Raw genomic sequence first — 27,394 nt, 5'->3', positions numbered from 1 at the left:
TGTTCTACGGCCTATAGACAGCTGCGCACACACAAACAAAGGTTACTCTGTAACTGTAATGCAATGTATAGGGCTATTAGTCAAGGTGAATTCAATTCGTAATTAGATCAATTTTTGCTGAGTTCTGGAAACAAGGAACCCTATGGGTTACGGAGATAGGAAAATAGCGATGCTTGAGGGCGCATGCCCAGAATTCAAGTCGCGGCCCTCACCATTTCTGGGAGAATTTTGCGTAGACGCATTGTCGCCCCACTATTCCCCTATCCCCGTAACCGAAACGTTCCCCCTAATTCTGAAACACGACACTCATTGCCCTCTATGCAAGTGCAACCATGGTACTATACTTTAAGCTATGCAGCTTTCACAGAACCTTCGTAGTTGAAAACATTCTAGGGGCGCTTTGGACTACTAAAGTGCGATTAGGCAAAAACTTGTGTTGCGCTCAAGAGGAAAGTATACAACAGTTGCATCTTGCCTGTACTCACCTATGGGGCTGAAACGTGGAGGCTAACCAAGAGATTTCTACTTAAGTTGAGGACAACCCAGAGGGCTATGGAACGAAAAATGGTAGGGGTAACATTAAGAGACAGAAAGCGTGCAGAGTGGGTCAGAGAAATAACTCAAGTTACCGACATTCTAGTGGAAATTAAGAAGAAATGGACATGGACAGGACATGTAGTGCGAAGAGAGGATAACCGATGGTCGCTGAGGGTAACAAACTGGATTCGAAGGGAAGGAAAGCGTAGCAGGGGGCGGCAGGAAGTTAGGTGGGCGGATGAGATTAAGAAGTTCGCAGGGGTCAAGTGGATGCAGCTAGCACAGAACCGGGTTAAGTGGAGAAATATGAGAGAGGCCTTCGCCCTGCAGTGGGTATAATCAGGCTGATGATGATGATGATGATGTGTTGCAAAGTTGGTTGGTCGGTAAACATTTGTTAAAACAGTGAAGAGGCCGAAAGCCCAATCTAGGTGTTGGCCAAGACTCCTTGGAATCTGACAGCCTCTAGAGCGAGACCGATGAGCGCTCCTTGGTCATCCAGGGTAGAGCTGCGTAGACGACCCTCCAAGGCACGTTGTGTCGGTGTTGTCGTGACCAATAATAATAATAATAATATTTGGTTAATAGGAATGAAAGGGCGCAGTATCGGTCACACTTGCTCTGTGGACACCTGAACCGGGCCGTAAGGGAAGGGATGAAGATGGGAGCGAAAGTGGAAAGAGAGAAGGGGGAGCCGTAGTGGAGTAATAATAATAATAATAATAATAATAATAATAATAATAATAATAATAATAATAATAATAATAATAATAATAATAATAATAATAATAATAACAATAGTTGGTTCACAGGAAGGGAAAGGCGCAGTATCTGTCACATTTGCTCTGTAGACACCTGAACCGCGCCGTAAGGGAAGGGATGAAGGTGGGGTGAAAGTGTATAGAGAGAAAGAGGAGCCCTAGTGGAGGGCTACAGAGTAATTTCGACCACCTGGGGATCTTTAACGTATGCTGACATCGCACAGCACACGAACATCTCTTCGTTTCGCATCGTAGTGGAGGGCTACGGAGTCATTTCGACCACCTGGGGATTTTTAACGTGCGCTGACATCGCACAGCACACGAACACCTCTTCGTTTCGCCTCGTAGTGGAGGGCTACGGAGTCATTTCGACCACCTGGGGATTTTTAACGTGTGCTGACATCGCACAGCACACGAACACTTCTTCGTTTCGCCTCATAGTGGAGGGCTACGGAGTAATTTGGACCACCTGGGGATCTTTAACGTGCTCTGACACCGCACAGCACATGGACTCCACTTCGTTTCGCCTCCATCGAAACGCAGCCGCCGTGGTCGGGTTCGAACCCGGGAAGTCCGGACAGTAGTCGGGCGTCTTACCACTGCACCACATGTTGGGGCCGGGATGATAAGCTGCTCGGAAAGGGTTCCCTCGAGCTAGGTCACGTGCTCTCTCATTACGCTTGAGACTTATGTGGGTCGGAGCCCGTAGCAGGAAGATCTGGTGCTTAGAAGGATTTCATAAGAATATGCGAAGCGCTTCTACTGAACTAGGGCCATGAGTAAAATTAAGAACGGCGAGCTGTGAGTCATTTATGACTCCTTTAGCTTTATTTGTGGAGAGCGCAAGAATATTAGCTACTTCCTCCGACGTACTTCAGCCGACGTTTACATTGCAAAAAGGGACAAAAATATTACAAAAGGCAAGAAACAATACGTAGGTCGACAAATGTAGCATTACATGCAGATACACATAGTATGGAAATGATACGCGAGAAAATAGACATATATTACAATGCGCACAATACAGTCGTGGCTACCTTATAAAGAGTACCTCTATTTTAGGCACATATTCAAATCAAATAAACCGGAAGTCGTCTTGGGTATTATTTCACAGCGGACAATATTGATTTGTGCTTATGTGCACAACCCCTCCCCTCACCGTCATGTGCTTTTGGATACAACCTTGCTAGTAGAACTCCAGCAGACGGTAACATCTTTCATCCTCAGCATTACCTCCATCAGAAAGTTTTGTAAAGTTTCTTAACATAACTATGTTGTAAGTCCGAAATAAAATGGAAAACATCCAGACTCATGTTACAAAGTGCCTTGCATTTATTTCATGATAGAAATGTAACTAGCACTAATAAATTCATAGCCACAATGCACAATGGTTTCAATATAAAACTGGTTCCTTTATTATTTCTGCCATTGTCGCCTGGGTCTCTTTGTGACGCTAAATCATATAAACCAACCAAGCTTAGCATGCAGTTATCATGGACAATTTGTTGGAATGCGACAATATGAACTGATAGTTCTTAAAATACATCATGACATTTATTTCATGCCTATTGACAGATTTCTTTAGTAACAAGCCTTTTGACTCGTGGGTTTCGGCAGATTGCTGCGACCCTCTTGCACATATGCCCATATTGTTTCACAAGGGCATCCTTATTGCTTCTAGCCCTTGTTTTGATTTCAGTTGAGTTTTGAATATTACATAAATGCAACATTTGGTATAGACAGGATTAATGCTGTTACAATGCCACATTTCTAGCATGCGTCAGTGGAAAGAGATGGCAGTAGACACATGGCACGCCTGATTACGGTCAGATTGTTCACATGGGGTAGACAATTTAGGATTTGTTCCTACGTATATTCACAGCTGCTTTTGCTGGAAACATCCACAGAAACAGGGAAGATTCTTGGGACACTTAACACCTCTTACGAGCAGCAAGGCGAAGTCGTTGAGGCTTGCTCAACTGTTGTGTTTATCAGACAGAACCCCGATGATCACACAGTGCAGGACTCTGGTTCCTTTATTGCCGTATTCGAGGTGAGTAGCTCCATGCGGCGACTATGGCACGCTAGCGGCAGATGGCGTCCACTAGGCTACCTCCAGTGGAAAATTTTCAGAGTAACGCAAAGGTGCCCACGAGCACCGTTTCCCGTCCAGACAACCGAGCCTAGCCGCTGCCTGAGCGGCGAGTGACCGCGTTCGTAGACTTGAAACATGTTTTTAAGCTGAGCAAAACAGGAAAGCAGGGCCAACAGTGACTGTACGGTCGCTAACTTTAATAGCGTATTCACCAATCGATGGGAAAAATTAAGTCTCTCGGCAGATCGGCGAAAGCTTCAGGTCGCCTGCACTCTCAAATCCGCGGCCGTCTGGCTCGGACCACATCGTATTCTACGCGCAGCTCTGTGGTATTATAAAGCGGCACTGTGCGTGAGGAGAATGTGTGCGAAGATCACAGGGGCGTGTGCATGTTGTTAGGTCATGGAGAATGCTCTATGTCGACTGCCGCTAGGCCAGAGGATGTGAACTTGCTTATTTTATTGCGCTCTGAAACGATGACTCGCATGGTACGAGCAATATAAAGTGAAGCAGAAGGCTCGCCGAGACAGGGTAAAGAAACCTACATTTATTGTAGTAGAGTCTTTGAAGGTATCAGTACCATTTACATTGCTTTTGCTGCACCAAGAACACCGAGTATATAGCTGTCAAATGTTTCTTAAGAGGAGAACTGCGAAGACCTACCCTTCCTTTGCTATCAGTCGCTTTCAATCAATGCCCAGTTATTGTAATCATCATCACTCATCGCTAAGTATTTTTATTCCTTTCCAATCCTTTGCAGCCATTGTAAGTCATCATTGGACACTCTTCGTTGCGTAGTCTTTAGCAGCCATGATGAGTTATGTCCAGTCATTTTACTCACTTCCAATCAGTGGAGGTCATTTCAAGTCGTCGTTCGACACATCGGTTGTTTCGTAGTCATGATGAGTCATGTCTAGTCACCGTAGTCATTACCACTCACAGCAGAGCATTTTACTCATTTTAATTAGTTGCGGCCATTGCAAATCGCCATTTGACAAGCTAGTCGTTTCACAACCTTTAGCAGACAAGATTAATCAAATCTAGGGACTGCAGTCATTACCTCTCGTCGCTGAGCATTTTTACACATTTCCAGTCAATTGCACTCGTAGCAAGTCGTAGTTTAACATATTGGTATTTACAAATCAATTTTCAGAAATTATAATAATCTATATTAGTTATTACCATTAGTCATTAACTCTAGCGATGTTTATTTATCACTGATTTATAACCTATCACCATCAATCGTTTTCATTCTTAATATCCCTCTTCACACGTCCGCGTTCGCGAGGGATACATGAGTGCACAGATACGACCCAAAGATCGCGCGCAGAGTTCCCGCACTCAGATTTCGCTCTATGAGCCTAGGAAGGCTTTCGCCTTAAAATGTGAAACCAGTGAAGCATTGTATCTCGCACAAAAGTGTTGTCTTTGATAGCACAAATTTTCCAGGACGATTTTTGAACCCAGAGTGGCCGCCATTGCAGATGAATTTTTTTTTTCTATCCGGAACAGAGAAAGCACCTTTCCTAACTTTCTTGTTGCCCCACCCTAATGCACAGCAGTCAGACATGCTGGCTGTGTCTGCGTGTGCCCAAAAATTTCCATCTGACGAATAATCGTAAAACGTGGATCTCCCATACTAGAAACGTAATGCACGCGCAGGCTTAGAAGGGATAAGGCGGCGCAGAGTCACGTGACCCGCGTCAGCCAGTAGCATGAAGGTAAAAAAAAAAAAGCTATGGAAATAGCGTGGCGTCATGCGATCAACCTTTGCAAGCCAAGCGTCAAGGAAGCCGTACCTAACCCCGTTTTTTCGCTCTCCGAGTCTGTCCCTAATGTTTTGATCTCCGTATGTTTTAAAGCGCCCGTCTGCCCTGGCGCGGGCGCGCGGCTGTCTGCTGTGGCGAGTATGGCTTACTGCGCTGATACCGCGCAGTTGCGCATAGCTGCACGCGCGCGGTGGACCCCGCGCGCATGCCCGCGCGGCGCCGATTTGCGCATGCGCGCGCACTGCGGTAGTATATATCATCGCATGCTATCATGTGGCTTAATTACCGTGAGACCGACTCGCTACCTTTTATTTTTTATGACTAGGCTTCAAGGGTATTGCCGCGCGCTCCCTCAGGTTTTTTTTTTCGTCCATAATAATAATAATAATTGATTCACAGGAAGGGAAGGGCTCAGTATCTGTCACACTTGCTCTATGGACACCTGAACCGCGCCTTAAGGGATGAGATGAGGGTGGGAGTGAAAGTGGAAAGAGGGAAAGGGGAGCCGTAGTGGAGGGCTACGGAATAATTTCGACCACCTGGGGATCTTTAACGTGCGCTGACGTCGCACAGCACATGGACTCCACTTCGTTTCGCCTCCATCGAAACGCAGCCGCCGTGGTCGGGTTCGAACCCGGGAAGTCCGGACAGTAGTCGGGCGTCTTACCACTGCACCACACGGCCGGTAGGCAGGCTGGAGGCGCGTTGAAAAGAAATGTGGTGGTCTAAAAGTTTTTAATCACTCTACCGTTCTGGAGATCGGAGTGAAGGCGTCAAAGTCGGACCCCTAAGTTGTCATGGAGAAAGCAGGAAAGCCAGACAAGGAGAACTAAGGTATGTTTCTCACGTTCCCGGAGTGGCGTAGTCGGTCAAAGTGTATGAATGGGGATTGAAGACGTAAGAGTTGAACTGTCAGTGGATGAGGGCTTTTTTCTAAAAGGTTTCCCAGAACTCGTCGATATCCCGCGGACTCTCGCGAACAGACCCTACCCACGCGAGATTTTCACCATGAAAAAAGGTAAGACTTTCGGCTTTAACGAAGCGTGCCTTATGACGAAGGATGGAGTCCATGCTGCGGTGTTGTAGGTATACGTTGCATTGAAAGAAGCCAGCCGGCCGGAGGCAACATTAGTGTAACTTCGTCGATTAGTAATAGGGCGGAAGATAATTTAAACAAAAAATAAAGCCAATACAATATATTAAAACAGTAGTACAAAATTGCGCGTGACTTGTTCGGAGACGAGCTCCCGGGGAACAACCAGATCGTGGTCGGCACTTTATTGAGTCTCGAGACCGAATCCTAGTACCTTGGTGCCAAACACCTTTCTTTAATGGTACTACGGGGAAAAGTAAGCGCAAAAAAAGATAAACACAAGAGAGGAGACAGGACAACGCGCTACTGGCAACTGCCAGTAGCGCGTTGTAGTCTGTCTCCTATCGTGTTGTGTCTCCTCTCTTGTGTTTGTACGATCATGAACCAGCTAGCCCAGCAACAAGTTTTACTTCAGTAACTTTAATGGTCCCCTTTCTCGCATTGTGCTGACAACAGATCAGCAAAACACAATGAAACGTGTTTTCCTGGCAAGTCGAAGATTAAAGCATTCATTTTACTAACGTATTTTCTACCCTGCGGTTACTGTCTACTGCCTATGCCGCTTTATTGGTTACTTTACGAAGGCGTGTGATGCAGTTACTGCTATATAAATGATCAGTTTCCGACAGATCCCATAAAGCCTTTTACACGTTTATTAAAGGCCATGTCGGTGAACGAAACTGAACATTTTTAAAATTGATAACCTCGTTTACCTCCTCCACGTGAATTTATTCCCTGCAGATTCTCTCTTCACTGCAGTCCTGTCTCCCCCACAGAAACGTTGGTGTCAGGCCAGAGTATTTCTGCATCTTCTTGAGGCATTTGTCATGGGCGGAACTACCGGCGTTTGGGTTATAGAATATGTAGTATGCTGGAAGGAATAAAAGAACCAGATTTTATTGCGCATTCTTCCTATTTACATTCTTCCCTTATACACTTTTAATACAAACCAAATATCCGCAATATGAAAAATTGAGACAGAGTATTTTGTGTCATCGCAGGGCAACATTGAACCAGGTGTAATATGTTAGAATATGTTATCAGTCTTGTAACACAAAAGAAGTGCATTATAACTCATCACTATTTCCATTTACTTCATTGTTCAAATATGAGCGCTAACTTTCGCTTGCATTGGGATTTCCGCGTGCGATATCTCGCGCAGCAAAGTAAATCACTTTGTTGTAAACTTCGTGTTGCGACAATTGAATGCGCGTTAGGCGTCGGCTATGAAGAGACTAAGAGAAGATGGCATTCATTAGGCTTTCTCCCATCATGAAGCCTTAGGCACCCCCTACCATTACTAACAAGTTCATACTTATTGCAGCGTTTGTGCTTATGACTACAAAGGTTCTGGGCCCAGCCAAGGAATTCGATAATGTTGAATACTGTCATTTACCAGAACATAAATCATGTCTTTTAATAATCCAGTACTGCTTCGCACTATCAAGCCAGAATCCTCAGCGTAGTGTAAAATTTGCGGGATGCAAACAGATATATATCGCATAATAAAGGCCTGGTAGGCTAATAGTGCCTTCGTTACTATAAAACAGCAAACGTTGAAAGATTGGGAGACAGCATTGTCGAGCTCAGTTCACGAGGGCCAACTAGGCTTCACGGAAAGTGACAAGGTAGCAACTTTAGCCAACGGTATCCTGGTTCAATGATCAGACCAACCATTCCATGATTTCAGTGTCCTTTATCTTTAAATAAAATATTTTCATTATTGTCATCCCGCCAGATAGGTTATTTTTGATAGAGATTATGCCATTTGCGCTTTGCAGTGCATCAGCTACCTCTCAGGACGCCGTGGACGAGCACCAGCAGACTTCAAGCGGCAAACTATCTCGAGAATACAATGTAGGTCTCGCGCCGTACTTTGAAAAAAACAAACAAAAACAAACTTGAATATGGACTGAAAAATGTTCTGGGCGCAGTCAAGGCCTCTGTGCTATAGCTGAAGCCCGAGAAGCACCGCTTCGTACACAGAGAGCTCCTTCTCGTACACGTTAGCAGCAGAGACGGCATATGCCCTGAACCAGGAAAGACAGCAGCTAGGTCCTGCAGTTGGCCGACAAGAAAGCTGTCAGCGCGTTTCTTCGACCATGCGTCGATTACTGAAGATTAGTGAAAACCTTTTCACCTCTCCTTTTTCACTTTCTCCAAAAGCAGAGGCACAATTTTAGATGAGAAGCTCCGCAAGTAGAAGACAAGGAAACATCAGAATTGTTTACTACCCCCTCCAGTACTCTGGAACTTTGACAAAAAATGCCGAAACTGATATTCATACTCGCTCAAGGGTCATGGGTCCATTTGGAAAAATCATAGTACCGAAAAAGGACGGCCTGGAAAATGTGATTCCCTACTCTAACGTTCCCCTACCAAATACCTATGTTCACTATTGCACGACAGATAAAGAGTAGAGTATTTCAAAAATTATTGTGCTGTATGAAAATCCCGCGTGTACATGTCTGCGCACCCATTCAAGATTCTGAGCAATCACCACGCCATGTGTTGCCTCCGTAATTCGGACTGCTCCGACCGCCTCGCTCGAGGGAGCCTGCCTCTTCTGAAGTTCGACATGACCGACAGCTTTAAGTCTGGATGCAAGCACACAGATGAGGACTGCCTGTCGCGAGCCCCTGACCTCTATACGTCGGAAGAAGACGATGCCGACGCATTTTGAGAACCAATAATGCCATCGATTTTAATTAACATCTGAGAAACAGACCCAGAGCTACAGCGCCTAATCGGCTCCCCTTGGAGGCAAGTCCGCCTCATCCCCCCCCCCCCCCTCCCAACCCAAGTGTTTCATCATGGATTAGTCTGCCTCGCGCTTCCTGCGCCCTTATCACGAAAATCTCACAGCCAAGAATGCCGCCACATTCTTGTCGGCTCCGCGGGCCTTCCTGATGGAGGTCGACTGGTGACTTCATAACGGGCCATCTCTCAATTATTCGTAATCTCTGCCTCATTTAAAGCAGATATTATTAGCCTTGCTTGTCCGCAGACCTCGCACACTACATGGAGTTTACGCGATTGCGAACACGACAGGGTGCTGTCAAAAAACCTCTGCAGGATTTGACAGCAAATCCGAGTACCAATGGGAGAATTCCAACAGATCGGACTACAGCGGCTCGGCTCTTGACCATATAAACATCTCAAAACAAGTGCAGAATAGTAGCAACTATGTAGCCTGCCACAACGTCGAATCAAAGGATCTGCTTACTGAAGCAAAAGTAGTAAGGGTTTTTTGAACGTGGCTGCTTGCGAAGCGGCGCCGCCGAAGTGCGCATCACGGACATGCCAACAGCATTTACGACGAAGCTGATGCAAGCCTTCTTCAGCTACAGCGAGACAAACTTCTTAAGTAAAACTTATTACCCAAGGGGCTGAAACGTGGAGGCTAACCAAGAGAGTTTTACTTAAGTTGGGGACAACTCAGAGGGCTATGGAACGAAAAATGGTAGGGGTAACATTAAAAGATAGGAAGCGTGCAGAGTGGGTCAGAGAAATAACTCGTTACCGACATTGTAGTGGAAATTAAGAAGAAGAAATGGGCGTGGGCAGGACATGTAGTGCGAAGAGAGGATAACCAATGGTCGCTAAGGATAACAAACTGGATTCCAAGGGAAGGAAAGCGTAGCAGGGGGCGGTAGAAAGTTGGGTGGGTGGATGAGGTTAAGAAGTTCGCAGGGGTCAAGTGGATGCAGCTAGCACAGAACCGGGTTAAGTGGAGAAATATGGGAGAGGCCTTCGCCCTGCAGTGGGTATAGTCAGGCTGACGATGATGCAGGGGGATATTAAATCTCACCAAGAGGCGCCAGAGCAGCGACCAGCAAGGATACTGAAACCTTCGCAGAAGGGATATTTTCAGACCTGCAATCTAAATTTGTACGCTTTAACGGGTGCAACAAGACTCGCACCACAGAAGACAGCGATAAGAAACGTTTCGTGCATCGCAAACTTCATTATCTCCGTTGCCTTGGTTACCTCTGGTTGCCGACTTCCCAAGAACCTAACAAGGCTTGGAAAGTTTCATCAAGACCGATGCAATATCAATGGGGCGCGATAAGAGGGTTACAAGAATAAAAAAAATAAGAATGTCTTAATAATGTCCTAATTCACAAGCAAAGTTAACCAAATGTCTATTCTTCTTATGTTGACTGATGCTTTTTAATTTGTAGTAGTATAATTTCTTAATCTTAATTATAAAATTCCGAGCGCAGGCCATCTTTACTGCTACAAACTACTAATATTCATACAACACCGAAAACTGTACGTCTGCGACCGGAGAGAAAATCCTGTTTATCCATTGCGACATAATAAAAGACGCATGCCAAAAACAAGAACGAACAATGCAAAACAAACATTCACATACCAAAAGGTTGTTGTTCTTAACTAATTACAAGATGCAATAAATTTCGAAGCTAATATAGGTAAGTTTAAAAAAAGCACATTAAAGATGTATTAATATCAACTGGAGTTCTGCATGAGGACCGATTATCATCTTGGCCATATTTCTGCAGAAAATATACTAGTATTGTATGCTGACCTGCTATTTAATCTATTTTGTCTCGTGTTGTGTTCCAGTATATATTATCTTTATTTTGTTATAAGTGACTAGCTATAAATTGTATAGTTATACTGGAAGAGATCTCTGTTGGATATCATTTCATCTTTGTTGTATTTATTGCTATGGCGTCGTACAATGTCATGTGATCCTGTTATTTTTGCTTATGCACATTTTTGTTTTGTGTACATTGCATTCTGTTATGCGGTAATATGACTGCACTTCAGTCGACTGCAGAGGGACAGAGGCCTTCGTCAGGCGCCACCGTATTTAGCCTCTGCCCCTGCAGCAGTTGCTGTATTTGCTTTGCTGAAATAACAATCGAAGGGATATGAGAGAAGGCTTTTAATTGCAGTAGCTGAAATCAAGCAGATGAGGATGATTTTGATTGCATGAGCAGAAAGATTCATCGCCCTATATATCATGTTGCCTTACACGAATAAAGTCAGTTGATAGAGCTTGTGTGTGTGTGTGCGTGCGTGCGTGTGTGTGTGTGTGCGTGTGTGTGTGTGTGTGTGTGTGTGTGTGTGTCGCCTTTCTCGTCCTTGTATTTGTTTGCGCAAAACCCCCTACATCAAGATTTTTGCAGGCTAATGCGGATTCGCAAGGGTAGCCCACACGTGACCCACCCTTAGAAACGGAGCATAAGTGAACCTTATCTTAATCTTCTTACTTTACCTTTACCTCGTTCCTAACTTTGGCCCTGTCGGCGTTCGTTGCTCCCTGCCACTGGCAAAATGGCTCTGTATATTTGAGAGAGTGGAGAAGAGGGGAACAGGAAAAGAGGGTGGGATGGGACAGGCAGCCTAGGTGGTTGGCTGTCCGCCTTGACTTCGGGTTCTGACCGGTTGAATCCCAACGCCGGACAAGACAGGGAACAACCATCCCATGACCTGGAGCCCACTTTCGTTACGATGCACGCTTCCAAACAACTCTGGAAACCTCACTGCAATGGCTAGCAAAGGTGGTGCGTGTTACCGCATTCGCAAGGGTTTCATGTTCACGCTATCTAGCCAGCCTGTCCAAAAGTTAGTTGTGGTTTAGCTCTGGTTAGCCTTATTTGAATTGCGAAAGCAACGGCCGAAGCTTCTTCTGCCTGCTGCATTATTCCCCTATCATGCCCTATCAGTGTAAGGTGCTACATTATTGGCGATACATGAGCTCATTCTTTAAGGGTATGACGCCAGAGCGTATGCTACCAGCGAACCTATAAAATCACGCTTCAACCAAGCCGTATAGAGGTGCCTGCGTGTCATAGGGGTAGCGAGAATGCAAAAAGTTCTGGCAGGCTGATTCTGATATCACCCTCCCATATGAAAGGAGCGATCAGAGTTGGCAGCTCCTGCCCGTGACGTGTGCGTCACGTAAATTCGAATGACATGGTAGGTTGATGATCTTATGAGGAGACCGCTGCTATACACCTTTTCACGCCTCTTCACCGCGTAGCTGCGGCCACCCGAGGTCTCGCTTATGCTGTCGTAGTGTTGCTTTCGCAATAAAAGACGTAGAGCTTAAACCTAGACCACATGTCCGGAGACGAATTGGCCGTCGGGTTTTGAGTTGTAACGAGTGCACATTACATGCAGGATCTTTCAACATTTTCAAAGTAAAGTGAACCCACTGGAAATAGTATTCCGGGTTGCACACGCTACTAATAGGACTCGTTGAACCATTCAAACGCCTTGTATGGGACGTATACTTGTATCTCCGTCGGATAGTCTTTCGCACAGTGCATTAGCATTCGATTATATGCTGATGATAAATGTTGTATAATAAAGGCTGAAATTTAGAAACTAGGGAAAACCGACCTCCAGAATGCACCTGTAAAAAGAACACAAAATGAAGCACCCGACGGGAGCCGTTAAAGCTTTCGTGTCATATCCTGAAGCCATAGCATAATTCTACTCATCCCCAATTTTTATCTTTCTGCCATTGCTCTCTTTGGAGGAACAGATTCTATGTTATAAGCTTCATTGGCTGTGCAACGGATAACAGCTAAAATACTAATGTTTACGGTAGCTCAGTTGATCCCTGTAAGGCATCAATAATGTTTTCTTCCTAAAGAGACGAAAAATGACTTGCAGCTAAATGGTGATACGGTTTTCGGAAGCACTCTAACGCCATAAACATTTTCTTTGGCGTGAAACTGAAAATTTAGTTTTTATTTTGAGCGTTTCTTCATTCGCCTTCGAAAACATGTAAACTTAGTTTGTGTAGGGTAAGTTTCAACCTGCATTCTCTACATAAGGTGTTCGCGAATGTATGCTATATTTACCCGAGATCCGGAATCACTTACGATTCTTGGTCGTATTCGCCTGCACTAAGAAACAATTGGTACCATCTATGTACACCAATTCGTCGGATGTAACAACATCAGGATCTGAAAATAAAAGAGTAATCAAAAGGCCTCGTATTTTTTTCCTCATTCTAGGCTAGCAACACTTGTGGTACGATACTGCTTGTTATCAGGTTACTGCCCCGTTTAGCGGTGCCTTTATACTTTACATCTAATACTTCAGTGGTTTCAAGTGCTTTTTCAATGAATCGAAATTCTCCTTGAAAAAGATTATCATTCACCTGCAGGTCTCACTAATGAGCGCAGTGTCGCGGCTTACATATTACGGAGCGAGCTGCCGGTATCAAACTCCTCTCAACCTAACCTAGAAAAAAACTAAGACCGATCTTATCTATTTGATATAAATGTCACTTATGCGTTGACGTACAGGAAAAATTGTCTCAAGTATTGTTTTTCCGCACTGCGACAGACTTAGACACAAATCGACGCTGTCCTGGTTTAGCGGGTTTGTTAAGCGTGAAGAAATGCTTATTTGCATATGTAATTACTTTCATATGCTGTTAATCGCAATAATGGCTATCTGATTATGTAGGCTATGCAGTACTACACGTAACATCCTACGTAAGAGAGCAGTGTCTGTTGTACGGATCTCGGACGCACAGCACTGCGGATTTCAATGGTGACATTGGTCGGGAGGAGCGATTGGAGAAACTGAAAAAAGGAAATCGCTGCTTCCGATGCACCTTACGTGGGCTATTACTTAAGGTATACGCATTTTTACTGTCTCTAAGCGCTTGCTCATGCGATACAAATTGTATAATTTTAACTAAGAGCTGGCGGAAATTGAAGCTTTCTGCTTAATTAGTAATTATATAGTGCATGATGAATTTCATTCAGTGTGCCTAAAAAACTCCTAACATCATCTGCACCGTTAGAGGGATCACTATGAACTATAGACGCATGAGAGTAGCCTGTCATTGGCTGAGTTCGGACGTATTTCTTTTAACGTACTGCGAAAATGCGTATGACTCATAACCTTAGCAATCATTCTGCATGGTTTGTTCTTATTCTTACAGTGCTGCACGTATGCCCCAGTTCAACCTCATTAGCGCCTGGTATAGAACCGTGGTGCATATTTGAAATCCTGTAGGTCTGTCAGTGTGCTTTATTAGGTTAACACGAGTTAGAAGTACATCATGCAGCCTGGTTACAATTGTGAATAAGGGTACGCACTCGCTCACCTCTCCTTTTGCTGAACCTGATTTCTAGTACATTGGCCTCTAGTTTGTCAATGCTTGTCGGCGTCCCGTCCTTGATGCCCTGCTTAGAAGACGATAGAAGGTCTAACTTCTAGATCTTTCTTTAAAAGGGCGAGCATGCACAAAGTGAGCGGCTAATAATCAGCGCTTGCTGCTTTGGTGAATTTGAGATTTTTCAGATTTACATAACAGATGGTCGGCATTATTACTCATGGCAGCAATGTATGCTCCCGCGATTATGCTAAGCAGTTGAGATCGAGACGGCGCACACTTGCCCCGGAGAGTATCTTTGTTTCCCGCATCCTTTCAGAATCTCTGGAATACATGTTACGTAATTATGGCTCAGAAAAGAGCTGCATATAGAAGTGAACATCAGATTTACGTTCCGTTTCAGTACAGACCTAGCTGCGTGACTATCCAAGCTAAAGGAGCATGGGAGTGGTTTGTTTAGGGTGTAATTATGATTGAGTGCTGGTTATAGTAGTCGGATTGGCACAACCTACGAATTAACGGAGTTTGACTAGTGGTACTGCTGGGTGTGCACTTGAATCTGGTGTAACGAGGACTGCTTCGCTTTCAAACAATGCTCAAATTAAGTGTCGAAGCCACTAATGGCGTGAGGTGTAAACAATACTCAGGTGCAGTGAGAACGCTAGCTTGTAGATCAAAGGCCATGCGGAGCTTTCGCACTTCAGGCTCGAGTCCTGCCGCATTTGTACTCACTGCTTTTGTCAATGGCGTATATGATCGTGTTGCTGGCAGCTATTAGCACAGTTCTGTCTTCTTTTCTGAAAGAACCAAGCAACGAGCACATAAAGTCGGCAAATGAATAAAGGAACAATGCACCACTGCTTCCAGCCTTTTTCTACAAAAATGGTACCGTAAAATTCAGGCATGGTGCTAGCGCACAAGAAGGACACACACGGCGGGTAGGCGGACAGGACAAACGCTAGACTTACAGCTGAAGTTTATTCCGGAAAAGACACATTTATACTTTTTTTTCCTCCTCCTTAACATGCTCGCTGGTGCCGCCTTCAGTTGCAGTCGCGTCAGAAGTGATAAAAACGACTTAAAATGCCACGTTTACAGAATGCACTGAGAAGATTAAATTCGATAATTCTGAAATGCAAATGGCACGAAGAGCATGAGGAACACAGTACGAAAAGACCTTAAAGAACCAAAATATAAACACAAAATAAAACCGTTGTGGCGAAAAAAATCTTCAAAAGGTGACGTGAAAGCTAAAACGGACATGCGTAAAGGCATGCCGAGGTGAGTTAGATGAAACAGATAAAACAACCATAAAAAGATAAAAAGTACACCGCGATAACCCAGCAACAATATTGTTACGATGAAATAGCAAAGGGGTGTTTATTTACAGTGATATGGCAGTGGGATAAGGTGAAGCCTACTAGCCCCAGGCACCAACGCTTCGTCTTCTTCTTCTGCCTCACCATCACCATCCCTCATCGTCGTCATTAGCGTGACATTTCCCCCCTACTCAGACGAAGCCCTCTGGGCGTGTTCGTGAGTCGTGCGAGGCTGACACGGCTTCAAGCGGGCAACATGACACAGTTCGGTTTTGGCAGACCGGCGACCCGATGCTGTCAGGCGGGCTATCCCATAAGTTAAATCACTAAGGCGTTTGATAACCACATATGGGCCGTCATAATGGGCCAAGAGTTTTTGATGTAGGCCACGGCGCCGAATTGGACGCCATAGCCAGACTAAATCACCTACAGAGTACGTGACCCGCCGGTGACTGGAATCGTATCGCACTTTGGAACGTTCTTGTGAAGCACCAGACCGTAATCGGGCGATTCTCCGAGCTTCTTCGGCGAGACAGAGGGTCTCAGCCAGGCAGGGGTCTTCACGGCTTGTGAAGGGCAGGATAGTATCCAGAGAGTAGCGTGGCGGTCTGGCGTAAAGCAGAAAAAATGGACTGTATCCAGTCGTCTCATGCGTGGCGGTATTAAACGCATACGTGATGAAGGGCAGTATGGTGTCCCAGTTCTTATGCCCTGCGTCCACATACATGGCTAGCATGTTGATAAGCGTTCTGTTGACGCGCTCAGTCAAGCCATTTGTCTGGGGATGGTATGGCGTCGAGTGTCGGAAAGTTACGGCGCATAAACGCATGAGCTCTTCAACAACATCAGCAGTGAATTGTCGGCCCCGGTCAGTGATGACAATTCGTGGCGGCCCGTGTCGTAAGATGACTGAGTGCAGCAAGAAAAGCGACACCTGATGCGCCGTAGCAGATGGAAGAGCGGCGGTTTCACAGTAACGTGTGAGATAGTCCACGCAGATTACAATCCAGCGATTTCCATCCACGGACTTCGGAAACGGACCTACGAGGTCAATGCCTACTTGATCAAACGGTGCTGTCGGGGTCTTCACAGGGTGCAGCAAGCCAGACGGAGTTGCAGTTGGACGTTTGTGGCGTTGACATTGCTTGCAACTGGCAACGTATTGTTCAACCGTCGAGCGCATTCTGGGCCAGTAAAATCTTTCTTGAGCACGGTGGAGTGTTCTAACCGATCCCAAATGCCCAGAAGTTGGATTATCATGCATAACACGCAATACGTCCGTGCACAACGTCTTGGGAACTACGAGTAGGTATCGCTGGCCGACAGGCGAATAACTCTTTTTCCATAGGAGGCCATCATGCACACAAAAACGGCTTGTAGGTACGTTGGCTTGGGCAAAGAGAGGCTGCAGACTGGTATCATTTTGCTGTTCCGTTTTGAAAACATTCGTGTCGGGGAACGCTGGCTCGAGGGTCGATATATAATTGTCGAAATCGTCGCTTTCAGGTCCAGTCGTGGCCATTGGCATCCTAGAAAGACAATCTGCGTCTGCATGACGCCTCCCGCTTTTGTAAACCACGGCAAAGTCATATTCCTGTAACCGGAGGGCCCAGCGTGCGAGGCGACCACATGGGTCTCGAAGGTTCCGCAACCAACAGAGTGAATGATGGTCAGTTACGATAGTAAACGAACGTCCGTACAAATATGAACGGAAACGCTGCACAGCGAAAACTACAGCTAGGCATTCCTGTTCGGTGACTGTGTAGTTTCGCTCCGGCTTGCTCAGGGTACGACTTGCGTACGCGATAACATGCTCTCGTTCATTGTGCCGTTGGACAAGGACTGCACCAAGACCGATCCCACTAGCGTCCGTGTGTACTTCTGTCATTGCAGTAGGATCGAAGTGACGTAAGATGGGTTTCGATATTAAAAGAAACTTCAGTTGACGGAATGACGCGTCGCAGTCTGGTGTCCAGTTAAAAGTAGAGTTTTTGTGGAGAAGGCACGTCAATGGGTAAGCAACGTCAGCAAAGCGATGTATAAAGCGTCTAAAATACGAGCACAACCCTAGAAAACTGCGCAACTCCTTCACTGTCTGCGGGGGTTTAAAAGACTCAACAGCGGCAGTTTTCTGGGGATCCGGCATTACACCATCACCATTGACAAGGTGTCCTAGCACCAGCGCTTGGCGCTCTCCAAAGCGGCACTTTTTGGAGTTCAGAATTAGGGCGGCGTTGTGCAGGCAATTCAAGACACGTACTAGACGGTCATTGTGTTCTTGGAAGGATTTCCCAAATATCACGACATCGTCCAGATAGCAAAGACAAATGTCCCATTTTAAGCCGCGCAATTTTAAGCGTGACAATATAAACAGCAACAATTAGATGAGACAGACAAAACAACCATGAATTGATAAAAACTATACACCACGACAACCCCAGCAACAAAACGAGCACGTCACGTCACTTTTTGAAGATTTCGTTTGCCACTACGGTTTTATTTTGTTTATATTTTGGTTCTGCAAGGTCTTTTCGTACCATGTTCCTCATGTTCTTCGTGCCATTTGCATTTCAGAATTATCGAATTTAATCTTCTCAGTGCATTCTGTAAACGTGGCGTTTTAAGTCGCTTTTATCACTGCTGACGTGACTGCAACTGAAGGCGGCACCAGCGAGCATGTTAAGGAGGAGAGAAAAAAAAAGTACAAATGTGTCTTTTCCGGAATAAACTTCAGTTGTAAGTCTAGCGTTTGTCCTGTCCGCCTAACCACCGTGTGTGTCCTCCTTGTGCGCTAGCCCCATGCCTGAATTCGTTCACCAACTAGCCCAGTAAAGAGTATTGATGGTACCGTAAAGACTTATGCCACCCTGCAAGAAAACGTGAATAGCGTTTTCTGCAACTTGTTGAGAAATGCATTATTTTCTATGCATTCCTAACGCTGCATTTGTTCACCTTACTCGGTAAATGTGCCTCAGCTAGAATAAAAGTATAAATAGCCGACATTGCTCTTTGCACTCCTTACGACACAATGTTGAAACCACCAATAAGAAATAAATATTGTGAAATCCTCTCCTTTATTACTGCAGCAAAAGAAGTAAAATAAAGCCCGGGCATGGTTTCCGCTGTTTCCAAATAGGCGTTCTCGTCATGAAAGCTTCTTATTCAGGTCATGAAGCATTTAAACGCAACTCTCATGCCCGAGTTCCTAAGGGCAGCTCTCCGCCAAGCCAGTAGTGGACGACGTCCACATACCTGCTTGACGCTGAGAGTGCAAATTTACATGGAATATAACAACTGCCCAGCCGAAAAAAACGACAGAACTGTGTCAGAAATACGACAAAATATCCTGTAGTTCTGTTGTAACCATCAGATTTTTCTGTAGTTCTGTAGTTTTTCTGTAGTACATTTCTGTTGTCTGTAGTTCTGTAGCACTTTTTTGTTGTAACCACAGGAATTTCTGATGTTACGACAGAATGTTCTGTTGTCACAACAGGTTTCCCGTCAAAAACCGCACAGAAATTCTGTCGTAACATCAGAAAATTTTCTGTAGTTTTTTCCGACTGGGTGTGTACCGTATATCATTTTTGGATTAAGAAAAACCTTCGACGCAGGACGTACTCCTGCCAGTACAAGAATATGTGCTCCGCAAAGTACCCTGAGCGAGTGAAAGTGTCATGATGGCCCCGGACATCAAGGGGGCATTCAATAACATCAGCCACAAAGGGATCCTTACAGGTCTAGATGACCTGGACTGAGGGAGCAGAATCCACGGATACGCCAAAGCTTTCTTGTTTAATAGAACTGCCACCATAGGTATGGTAGACGTATCGGACAAAATTCACGCGCCAAAGGAACACCCCAAGGGTCAGCCTTCTCACCCGTCCTTTTCAACATAGCTATAACAGACCTACCTCAAAAACTAGAGCGGATCGAAGGCTTCAGGCACACCATGTATACCGGCGACATAACAGTCTGGACGAACACCGGCCCCCTCAATGACGCAGAAGAAAAACTACAGGAGGCGACTTCCTGTGTGCAGCAATACCTCGGAGAGAGAGAGGGCCGCGTGCGCGACCAAGAAATCGGAACTGCTGCGAGTCTGGAGAGGCAAGCAAAAGCGGACCATCCCAACGAGAGAGGACAAACGCAGAATCTACATGGAAGGATTGTCCATACCGAAAAAGACAACAATAAGAATATTTGGCATGTGGGGTAAAACCACTAATGCAATACCCACACTTTTACCCTGCTAAAAGCAACAACGCTACAAGTCACACGCATGATCACCTGCATTACCAACAGACGGCACTGTATGCGTGAAGAGGACACTCTAAAACTAGTCACAATACCCTGTACTTAGCCGAATTGTGTAAAGCCTGCCTTACCAGTACCTAAACAAGAGCGAAACGCAAAAAGCGGATGCCCTGCTATGCGAACCGTATAAGACAGCGCTCCGACTAGCGCAACACGTCTACAGTAAAACGCGACACTTTGATTGTCGCAGCTTGAGTTACAAAAGCTCAGGCTGCTGCAGACAGCGACTGGAAGAGCGCTTTCTTTTGAGAGTCTCGAATACCGCGAGCAGACGCGAGAAATGGCGAGGGCAGAAACAATCCCCGACGAGCTCCGCAAGTCTATCAAGATAGCGCCAATCCTGAGGAACATGAACCCCAACTCCCACTGAGGCAGAAGAGAAGCGAGGACCGAATGAATTGAGAAAACATACGCACCTCAATACACGACCGTGTATCCAGAAGCGTCCTCGAGAGGAGGAGACACCCAAATTGCAATGGCTATGCTGGTCGACTCGTGGCTACGCGAAATGACCAGCGAGTCTATGCGAGACTGCACGTTATCAGTGGCCGAGGAAGTATCCGTTGATCAAGCGGTGGCGGAGGGCTATAGAACCAGGCAGTCGTTGACAATACTTACTTACTCTCACACAGCCGGTCAAAATTACATGAATGGCAGGATACGTCGTCAGGCGCTATGTATACTCCTCGAAGTGAGCGATAAAATTAAAAACCAGGAAGAAGAAAACAAGACCACGAACAAAATTATGAGGGTCCCGGGGCGCACAGGGGTGGTAGGGAACCAAGAGGCCGATAGGATGGCTCGAGCATACACTAATTTCCGAGCATCCGACGAGACCACAAAACTTCCTCCAGCACCCAATGAATACTCAGCCATGGTATTATAGAGGCAGAATAATGCCATATACCCCATCGCACAGACCTCTCAACAGAGAGGAGGCTGTCATTTGCAAACAGTTACAGACAGGTTCATACACAAACCTACACATACTAAAAGAAATGCGCCCTGCGATATACGCAGACACATGACCCTGGTGCGATGAAAAACCCAGTCTATATCACATCACATGTGCCTGTCATAACATGGACGGGATCCCCAAAATACAAAACGCGAGTACAGAGCCATCGGAGACTGCTGCGCAGCGACCGCTGCGAAGACGATCAAGGTCAGGTACAGCGAGCTGTACGGGCAGCTGTGGCCAGCGGATACCTAGACGGAGGGCCAAGGACCATTGGTTAGACGTGGACAAGGTCAACGGTAAAAAATGCTGGGAATGCAAGAGAGAGGTACCTTTTAAGACACACCAATACCGCCGAAAAATAACATAGAGCCAAATAAAGTTTTTTTTTTTGTACTGCCTTTCCAATTTCTCTTGCCACTATTAAGCGCTCATGTCACATTACACGACAGCAGTTACCGACGGTATTACTGCAGCAGTAGGCTTGCAGAGACTGCGCTTCTGAAGGCACCAGCGAGTTCATGGAGCATTGCTGGTTTTCCGGGCGCTTCGACTCATGCGAAGTCTGTCTTCGAGGGGCTACGAAGGTTGCGTGTGATGCATCGATCTTTCCGCCACCGCCAGCTCGCCAAGCGCTCATTTCTGCGCGCTCTCCGTGAAACCATAGACTGGAAATCTTCAATTCGTGCTGTAAAATCCTGAATTAAACTGTGTGTCGAAGCAATTTTTCAATATCCGTATAGTCTTTGCAGTGCACACATGTTTACAGCTGCCATTGGGACTGATTGGCATTGCGATGGATGGCGCGTGCCACGTCAATTTCAATGCTATTTAGTTTGCATGTTTATTTTTTCGTGTATGTGGCGTAAGGATGTCAACGAAATCCCGCTGACACAAAAACGCTGTCCAATCAAATACTGCGGTGAAAAACGGCGGAATCCAATGGGTGTTGTGTGTTATTGTAATATTGTTGCAAACAATTACGGGAAAAAACACAGCCTGCACTAATAGGTGCTTTCCTTTTGTCGGTTTTAAAAAAGGCCTGGAACGTTGATAAATCATATTGTGTGTATTTTTTGTGTTCATAGTACGGTACGTAACAATCTAGAATATTTCAATTGGCTAGAGAATTATGTGTTATGGGTTGATAACGTGGAAAGAGACAGAGAAATAATATTTATTTGCACCTGTCAAAAGAAAGGTTGGCGAGGATCCTAGGCACAGCTCTGTCCCACCTATAGGTGATTTCCGGCAGCGGGCCTGGGGTGATAACGAAGCACTACGTTGTCTGTTTGAAGGGTTGTCCGTGGGGTACAGACATTTTTATTCGTTTAAAGTTGTGAACTAAAATAACAATAATTGGTTCGAAGGAAAGGGAAGGCGCAGTATCGGTCACGCTGATTCTGTGGACACCTGAATAGTTCCATAAGGGAAAGGATGAAGGTTGGAGTGACAGCAGAAAGAGAGAAAGAGTGGAGGGAGTGGAGGGCTCCGGAGTAATTTCGACCAGCAGAGCACATGGACGCCTCTTTGTTTCGCTTTTTTTCTTTATTTCCTGTTAACAATGAAAAATGCAGAGGGAGTATATTACCACCAAGAGCGCTAGCAAAAAAAGTAAGGCTTCACAAAAGTTTCAAAAGCGCTTTAGGTTATCCAGCCCAGCCGAAACGCATCCGTTCAGGTTTCTCACTTTGGGCCTTATCGATGGCCTTCAGATAGCTTCACTTTCAATGAAATGCTCTCTCGCAGAGCGAGCATCGACATCCTCGTGTCTCACAGCCATTCTAGTTTTCTGTGTAGGCAGAGCAAAATGAATAAGTCGTATGGCACACCCACTTGATTATGGACAGGCAGGAACCGAATACCATATGGTGTAATTGGCAAGTCCTTTATTAAGGTTCTCTGGAAGATATCTGACAGAAAGTCTGCATCCCAGCTGTCAACGAAAATATGGTCTATATTTCCGGTTTGCGGAAAATCAAGCAGTCCATTCACCACGGGATGAAGTCTTTCTCCATCAACCACGGTTTAACAGGTAATGTAACCGTGTGTAAAGAAAAATTTTTCTGAACACCGTACAGGCATCTTTTTAACTCCTTTTAAGACATCTCCTACGCAGTGCAATGACCAATACTGGCATCATTACATCAAGCAAGTCCTTATACAGGTGTTTTTGGTTACAGCGCTTAGGTATTACAGTGAGAATCTCACTCCTAGAATGTTAAAGGAATCTCCGCAAAAAACACTAAGTCTTCTGCGTTTGACGTTGCTAGAGGATACCACAAAACCGGGTAAGTCTTGGCACATTCAAACTTGTTAATCCGCAAGCAGAAAAGGGTCAGTTTGCTTACGTAAGAACAAAAGCCTTTTAGTCTCGCACGCATCAAAACGGAGTTGCCGGCGGTCGGGATCGAACCGTGGTACTCCGACGCCGTGGCAGGGCATCTTAACCATAGCATCACCGCGGCGAGGCAATGTTGGGAACTCCATGAATTCCAAATTCGAATGAGGAGCGTTTGTGTTTCGCGAACTCTGCCTACTGCTTGCTGTTTATACTGTAGTTACCAAAAAGGTTGCATAAAAATTTAGGAGAGCGCTTAAGCTTCGCGTTAACAGCAGACATGACAACACCTGTAGCACCGCCTTGTCATTTAGCGCATCTCTGACATTTCGAGACCGCCACAGTTTTTGACAAAGTGTTAAAATTGTTTAATCGGTTTGGGTTTTAAGGAAAAGAGGGTGCAGTGTCTGGTTCACTTTTCGGTGGGTGGACACCTAAGCATAAAATTAGCAACACACCATTTTAAATACACATGGCATTGGTTTGAATCAGTATCACAGCTTGCCTTCAGCTTGACTAGCCAAAAGATATTAAATGAGAGGCGAAATTTTATGGCACCATTCTAAACGCTGCTCAAAGAACGATTGCGGAACAGTTTTGAGACGAAATAATGAGCGCACATTTTTCGGCACGTTTTACTACGCGATATCTCAGTTGTGGGATACAGCGAGGCCGACTCCTTTTCTGCCGACAGAGCCCTAAAAGCTATCGCGTAAGAGAGCTCTTTACACTCCGGTTAAGAATGCGACAACAAATACGTAATGAAGCACATGTTGAAAGTGGAAACGGAGAGGGGGGGGGGGGGGTGATAGACATCAAATATATTACAATGAGGCTTAAAGCTTCCCCTGCTCTTTTGATAGTTCGCCTGACCTGCTTGCGACGTGCGCGCGGAAGGACGACACCCTAACAGTGCGCGGAGGCAGGTTCTCCCAGCGAGCAAACTGGGATCTTCCACCGCCGGTGCTGAAAGTGCAATGGTCTGCATGGCCTGATTTCGGTAAACATTAACGCTTTAGGACTGAAGTAGCGCCGAAAATCCGGCATCGGTGTCACTGTTGTGAGCGCACATCCACAGGCATGGCGCTGGCAAGGTGTCGATGGCAGCTGGCGTGGACGAGCACTGATTCTTAGATGGCTTGTGTGACCTAGAGCGGCCACATAATATTAAAGTTTAGACGCGGAACAAACTCGGGTTGCTCTTTTGAGGGGAGAAGGTGGAATAAAGATCAACATTCCAGTGCTCTTGGATGACGAGTTAAGCACGCTAATCCCTGCGCAGACAGGAACGTTCTTGAGGTTCGAAAAGGGGGGGGGGGGGGGGTGCATATCGGATTGTAGCCTACGTTATCGCATCACGCCCTTACAGGAGGAGCTAAGCCACCCCTCGTAATTTTATGGAGCAGCTGTTTGGCACCCTGGGTTTCGTGGCGCCGTCGGCGTTGTCTCTCGTAACCAGATCCACTTTCACTCCCACGTTCCTTCCTTCTCGTACGGCACGATTGAGGTGTCGTGTGACATATACTGAGCCTTTCCATTCCTGTGAACCAATTATTAAAGGCACGCTTCAGAGCTCAAGTGGAAGACGTGACCATACATGGTACACACTGCGAAGATAAAACAATAAAGAGCACTGCAGAATCTGCATTGAAGTAATGCGAAAGCTCGTATGCTGCTTTTGGTTGCTTCTGGTTCCTTCTCGTTGCCTAATTCACTTCTTGTTTGCCCATTTTAGTCTTCGGTAATTTAAGATTGCACGCCAATCCCTTCCTATGCCCTTTTTCGGCTCTACTTCCGGTTACGGGACGTCACATTCTCTACATCCCATTATTTCACCTCTTGTTTATTCATTTCAGTTTTTGGTACTTTCAAATTGCGCACCAATTCCTTCCTATGCCCTTTTTCGGCTCTACTTCTGGTTGCGTGACGTCACATCCTTGACGTCAGATTAATTCACTTCTTGTGTATCCATTTTAGTCTTCGGCATTTTCAAATTGCGCGCCAATACCTTCCGATGCCCTTTTTCGGCTCTCCTTCTGGTTGCATGACGTCACATCCTCTGCGGCACATTAATTAACTTCTTGTTTATTCATTTTATTGTTTAGTACTTTCAAATATTCTGCCAATCTCTTCTATGCACTTTTTCGGCTCTACTTTCGGTTGCGTGACGTCACATTAATTCACTTCTTGTTTACCCATTTTAGCCTTGGGTACTTTAAAATTGCGCGCCAATCCCTTCCTATTCCCTTTTTCGACTCTACTTCCGGTTGCGAGACATCAAATCCTTGACCTTGCCCTAGTTGAGTGATTTAATTAACTTTTAGTATTTGATACATTCAAATGTGGCGCCAAGCCAGTCGTTAATGAGACCGATTTCGCCTCTACTTTTTCATTTTAAACCTGTAAAGGATTACCTAATTAACCTATTGGTCTAATTATTTTTTCGCACACAACATTACATCACCCTCTATCAATTGACACCACTCATTAACCTCTCCGACTTCTGAATTACTCACAACTGCTGCAGACAAACTTTTGCGTGTTTTGCCTCGAATGAATTACCTAATTACCTTATTGTCCTAATTACTGCTTCACACACACCATTACGTCACCCTCTATTGACTGACACCGCTCATTAACCTATATCTCTTCTCAATCACCCGCAACTCCTGTGGACAACGTTTACACTTTTTGCCTGTAGCTAATTACCTAATTAACTTATTCGCCTAATTATTTTTCTCCAGAAACGTTACGTCAGCCTCAATCGATTGACACCATTCATTAACCTCTACTTCTTTTCAATTACCCGCAACTGCTGCGGACACGATTTCGCGGACGCGGCCTGCGGACAGGTTCTGCGGACACGGTCGGCGGACAGAAATCTGTGAACATAGCGAAGTAACGCTTTCGCGTTATTAATTCATCAATAATGCGAGCGTCCACATAGAACTAACTGCAGGTAACATCAGCAGTAAGCGAGAATTCACACACTCTCAGAGAAAAGCATGGGCCAACGCGCTGCCTCCCGCAACCTCTCGATAATTTAATTACTCTCTTCATTTCTCCGACCCAGAGCTTCCTTCTTCATTGAAGGATTGTTAGTGGAATGTTTCTTGAAGGAACATGTGTGAAAAATAGAATAGTGGTCTGTAATTGTAAATACATGTCTTGGTCGAAATCTTTGCCCCAATCTTTCGAAAACGGTGACACAGCTGATGAGCTGCGTTCAAATTTCGCATTAGAAATTAACATAATCGTCGGCAATTTTTGTTTTCTCGAGATAGTGTCAAGACGCAGCAAGAACCTTTTTGTACCAAAATAAGTGTATTCAGAAGACAGTGAAAGTGCTCTTTTCAGCGTAGCAGAATGGACAAAGGTAATACGAACGTACTAGTGTGCCAATAACAAACCTGGTTTTTCTCTGCAGTTCGTGCTTTATAAAGGAAAATTCTTCTATTGACGACTGCTTCTATTCGTCGTATTGCATCAATGGCTCCGCAATATAGTAGAGAACTACTTTGCTGAAAACCACGCTTACAAGCTGTCAGCCGTCTGGGAACGAATAACTGTTATTTCCGTGGAGGACATGTTTCAGTGGCGTTGCAGGGGTGGTGGTCGGGAAAGGCATAAAGACGGGCCTTTGTTAGCATACCACGTGAAGCGGCCTACCCCATCACTTGTGACACCGCACGGCATATTCATTCATTCTCTTGCAACCGCTAACGCGAACATGAAGGGCTAACTACTTTCGAAGGCACTGTAGCGTTCGCTGCAGAGCCACAGAAAGTTATCCGCTAGTTATACGCAGTAAGCTAGCTAGTAAGAAAGGTATGCAGTACGGGCTAAGCGCTGACCTTAAAAAAAAAAAAAAAAAAAACGCTCCAAGAATGATTGTTTTATAGGAAAATGCATTTTTGTGTGCCCTTGACTGCATCTGGCCCTGAATAACTTGGTATAAAGGAGGGAATGAAATGTAGACTGCTAAGATGTGTTTGCTTCTAAGCTTGCATTCAGGAGGTGCCTGCCTTCTTTGAAATTGTTCTTTGTAACAAGCGATAGAAGAAATAACTGTATGTCAAGAAGCGACGCCT

At 45.4% G+C, this 27,394-nt stretch overlaps 1 long non-coding RNA gene across 1 annotated transcript; it reads right to left on the bottom strand.

Annotated features, from left to right (window-relative positions):
• Window positions 1-6,902: 6,902 nt before the first annotated feature.
• LOC146188963 (uncharacterized) lies at window positions 6,903-14,490 on the bottom strand. Its single transcript, XR_014707258.1, has 3 exons — window positions 14,363-14,490; window positions 13,122-13,205; window positions 6,903-7,126 (listed from the first exon to the last, which is right to left on the bottom strand). It is a non-coding gene; the product is annotated as an uncharacterized LOC146188963 (long non-coding RNA).
• Between the last annotated feature and the right edge of the window lie 12,904 nt (window positions 14,491-27,394).

The sequence above is a fragment of the Amblyomma maculatum genome, chromosome 5 (assembly GCF_055883805.1).
Source record: "Amblyomma maculatum isolate TAMU_Amacu chromosome 5, ASM5588380v1, whole genome shotgun sequence".
NCBI lineage: Eukaryota > Metazoa > Arthropoda > Arachnida > Ixodida > Ixodidae > Amblyomma > Amblyomma maculatum.
This window is presented reverse-complemented; position numbering and strand designations above follow the sequence as displayed.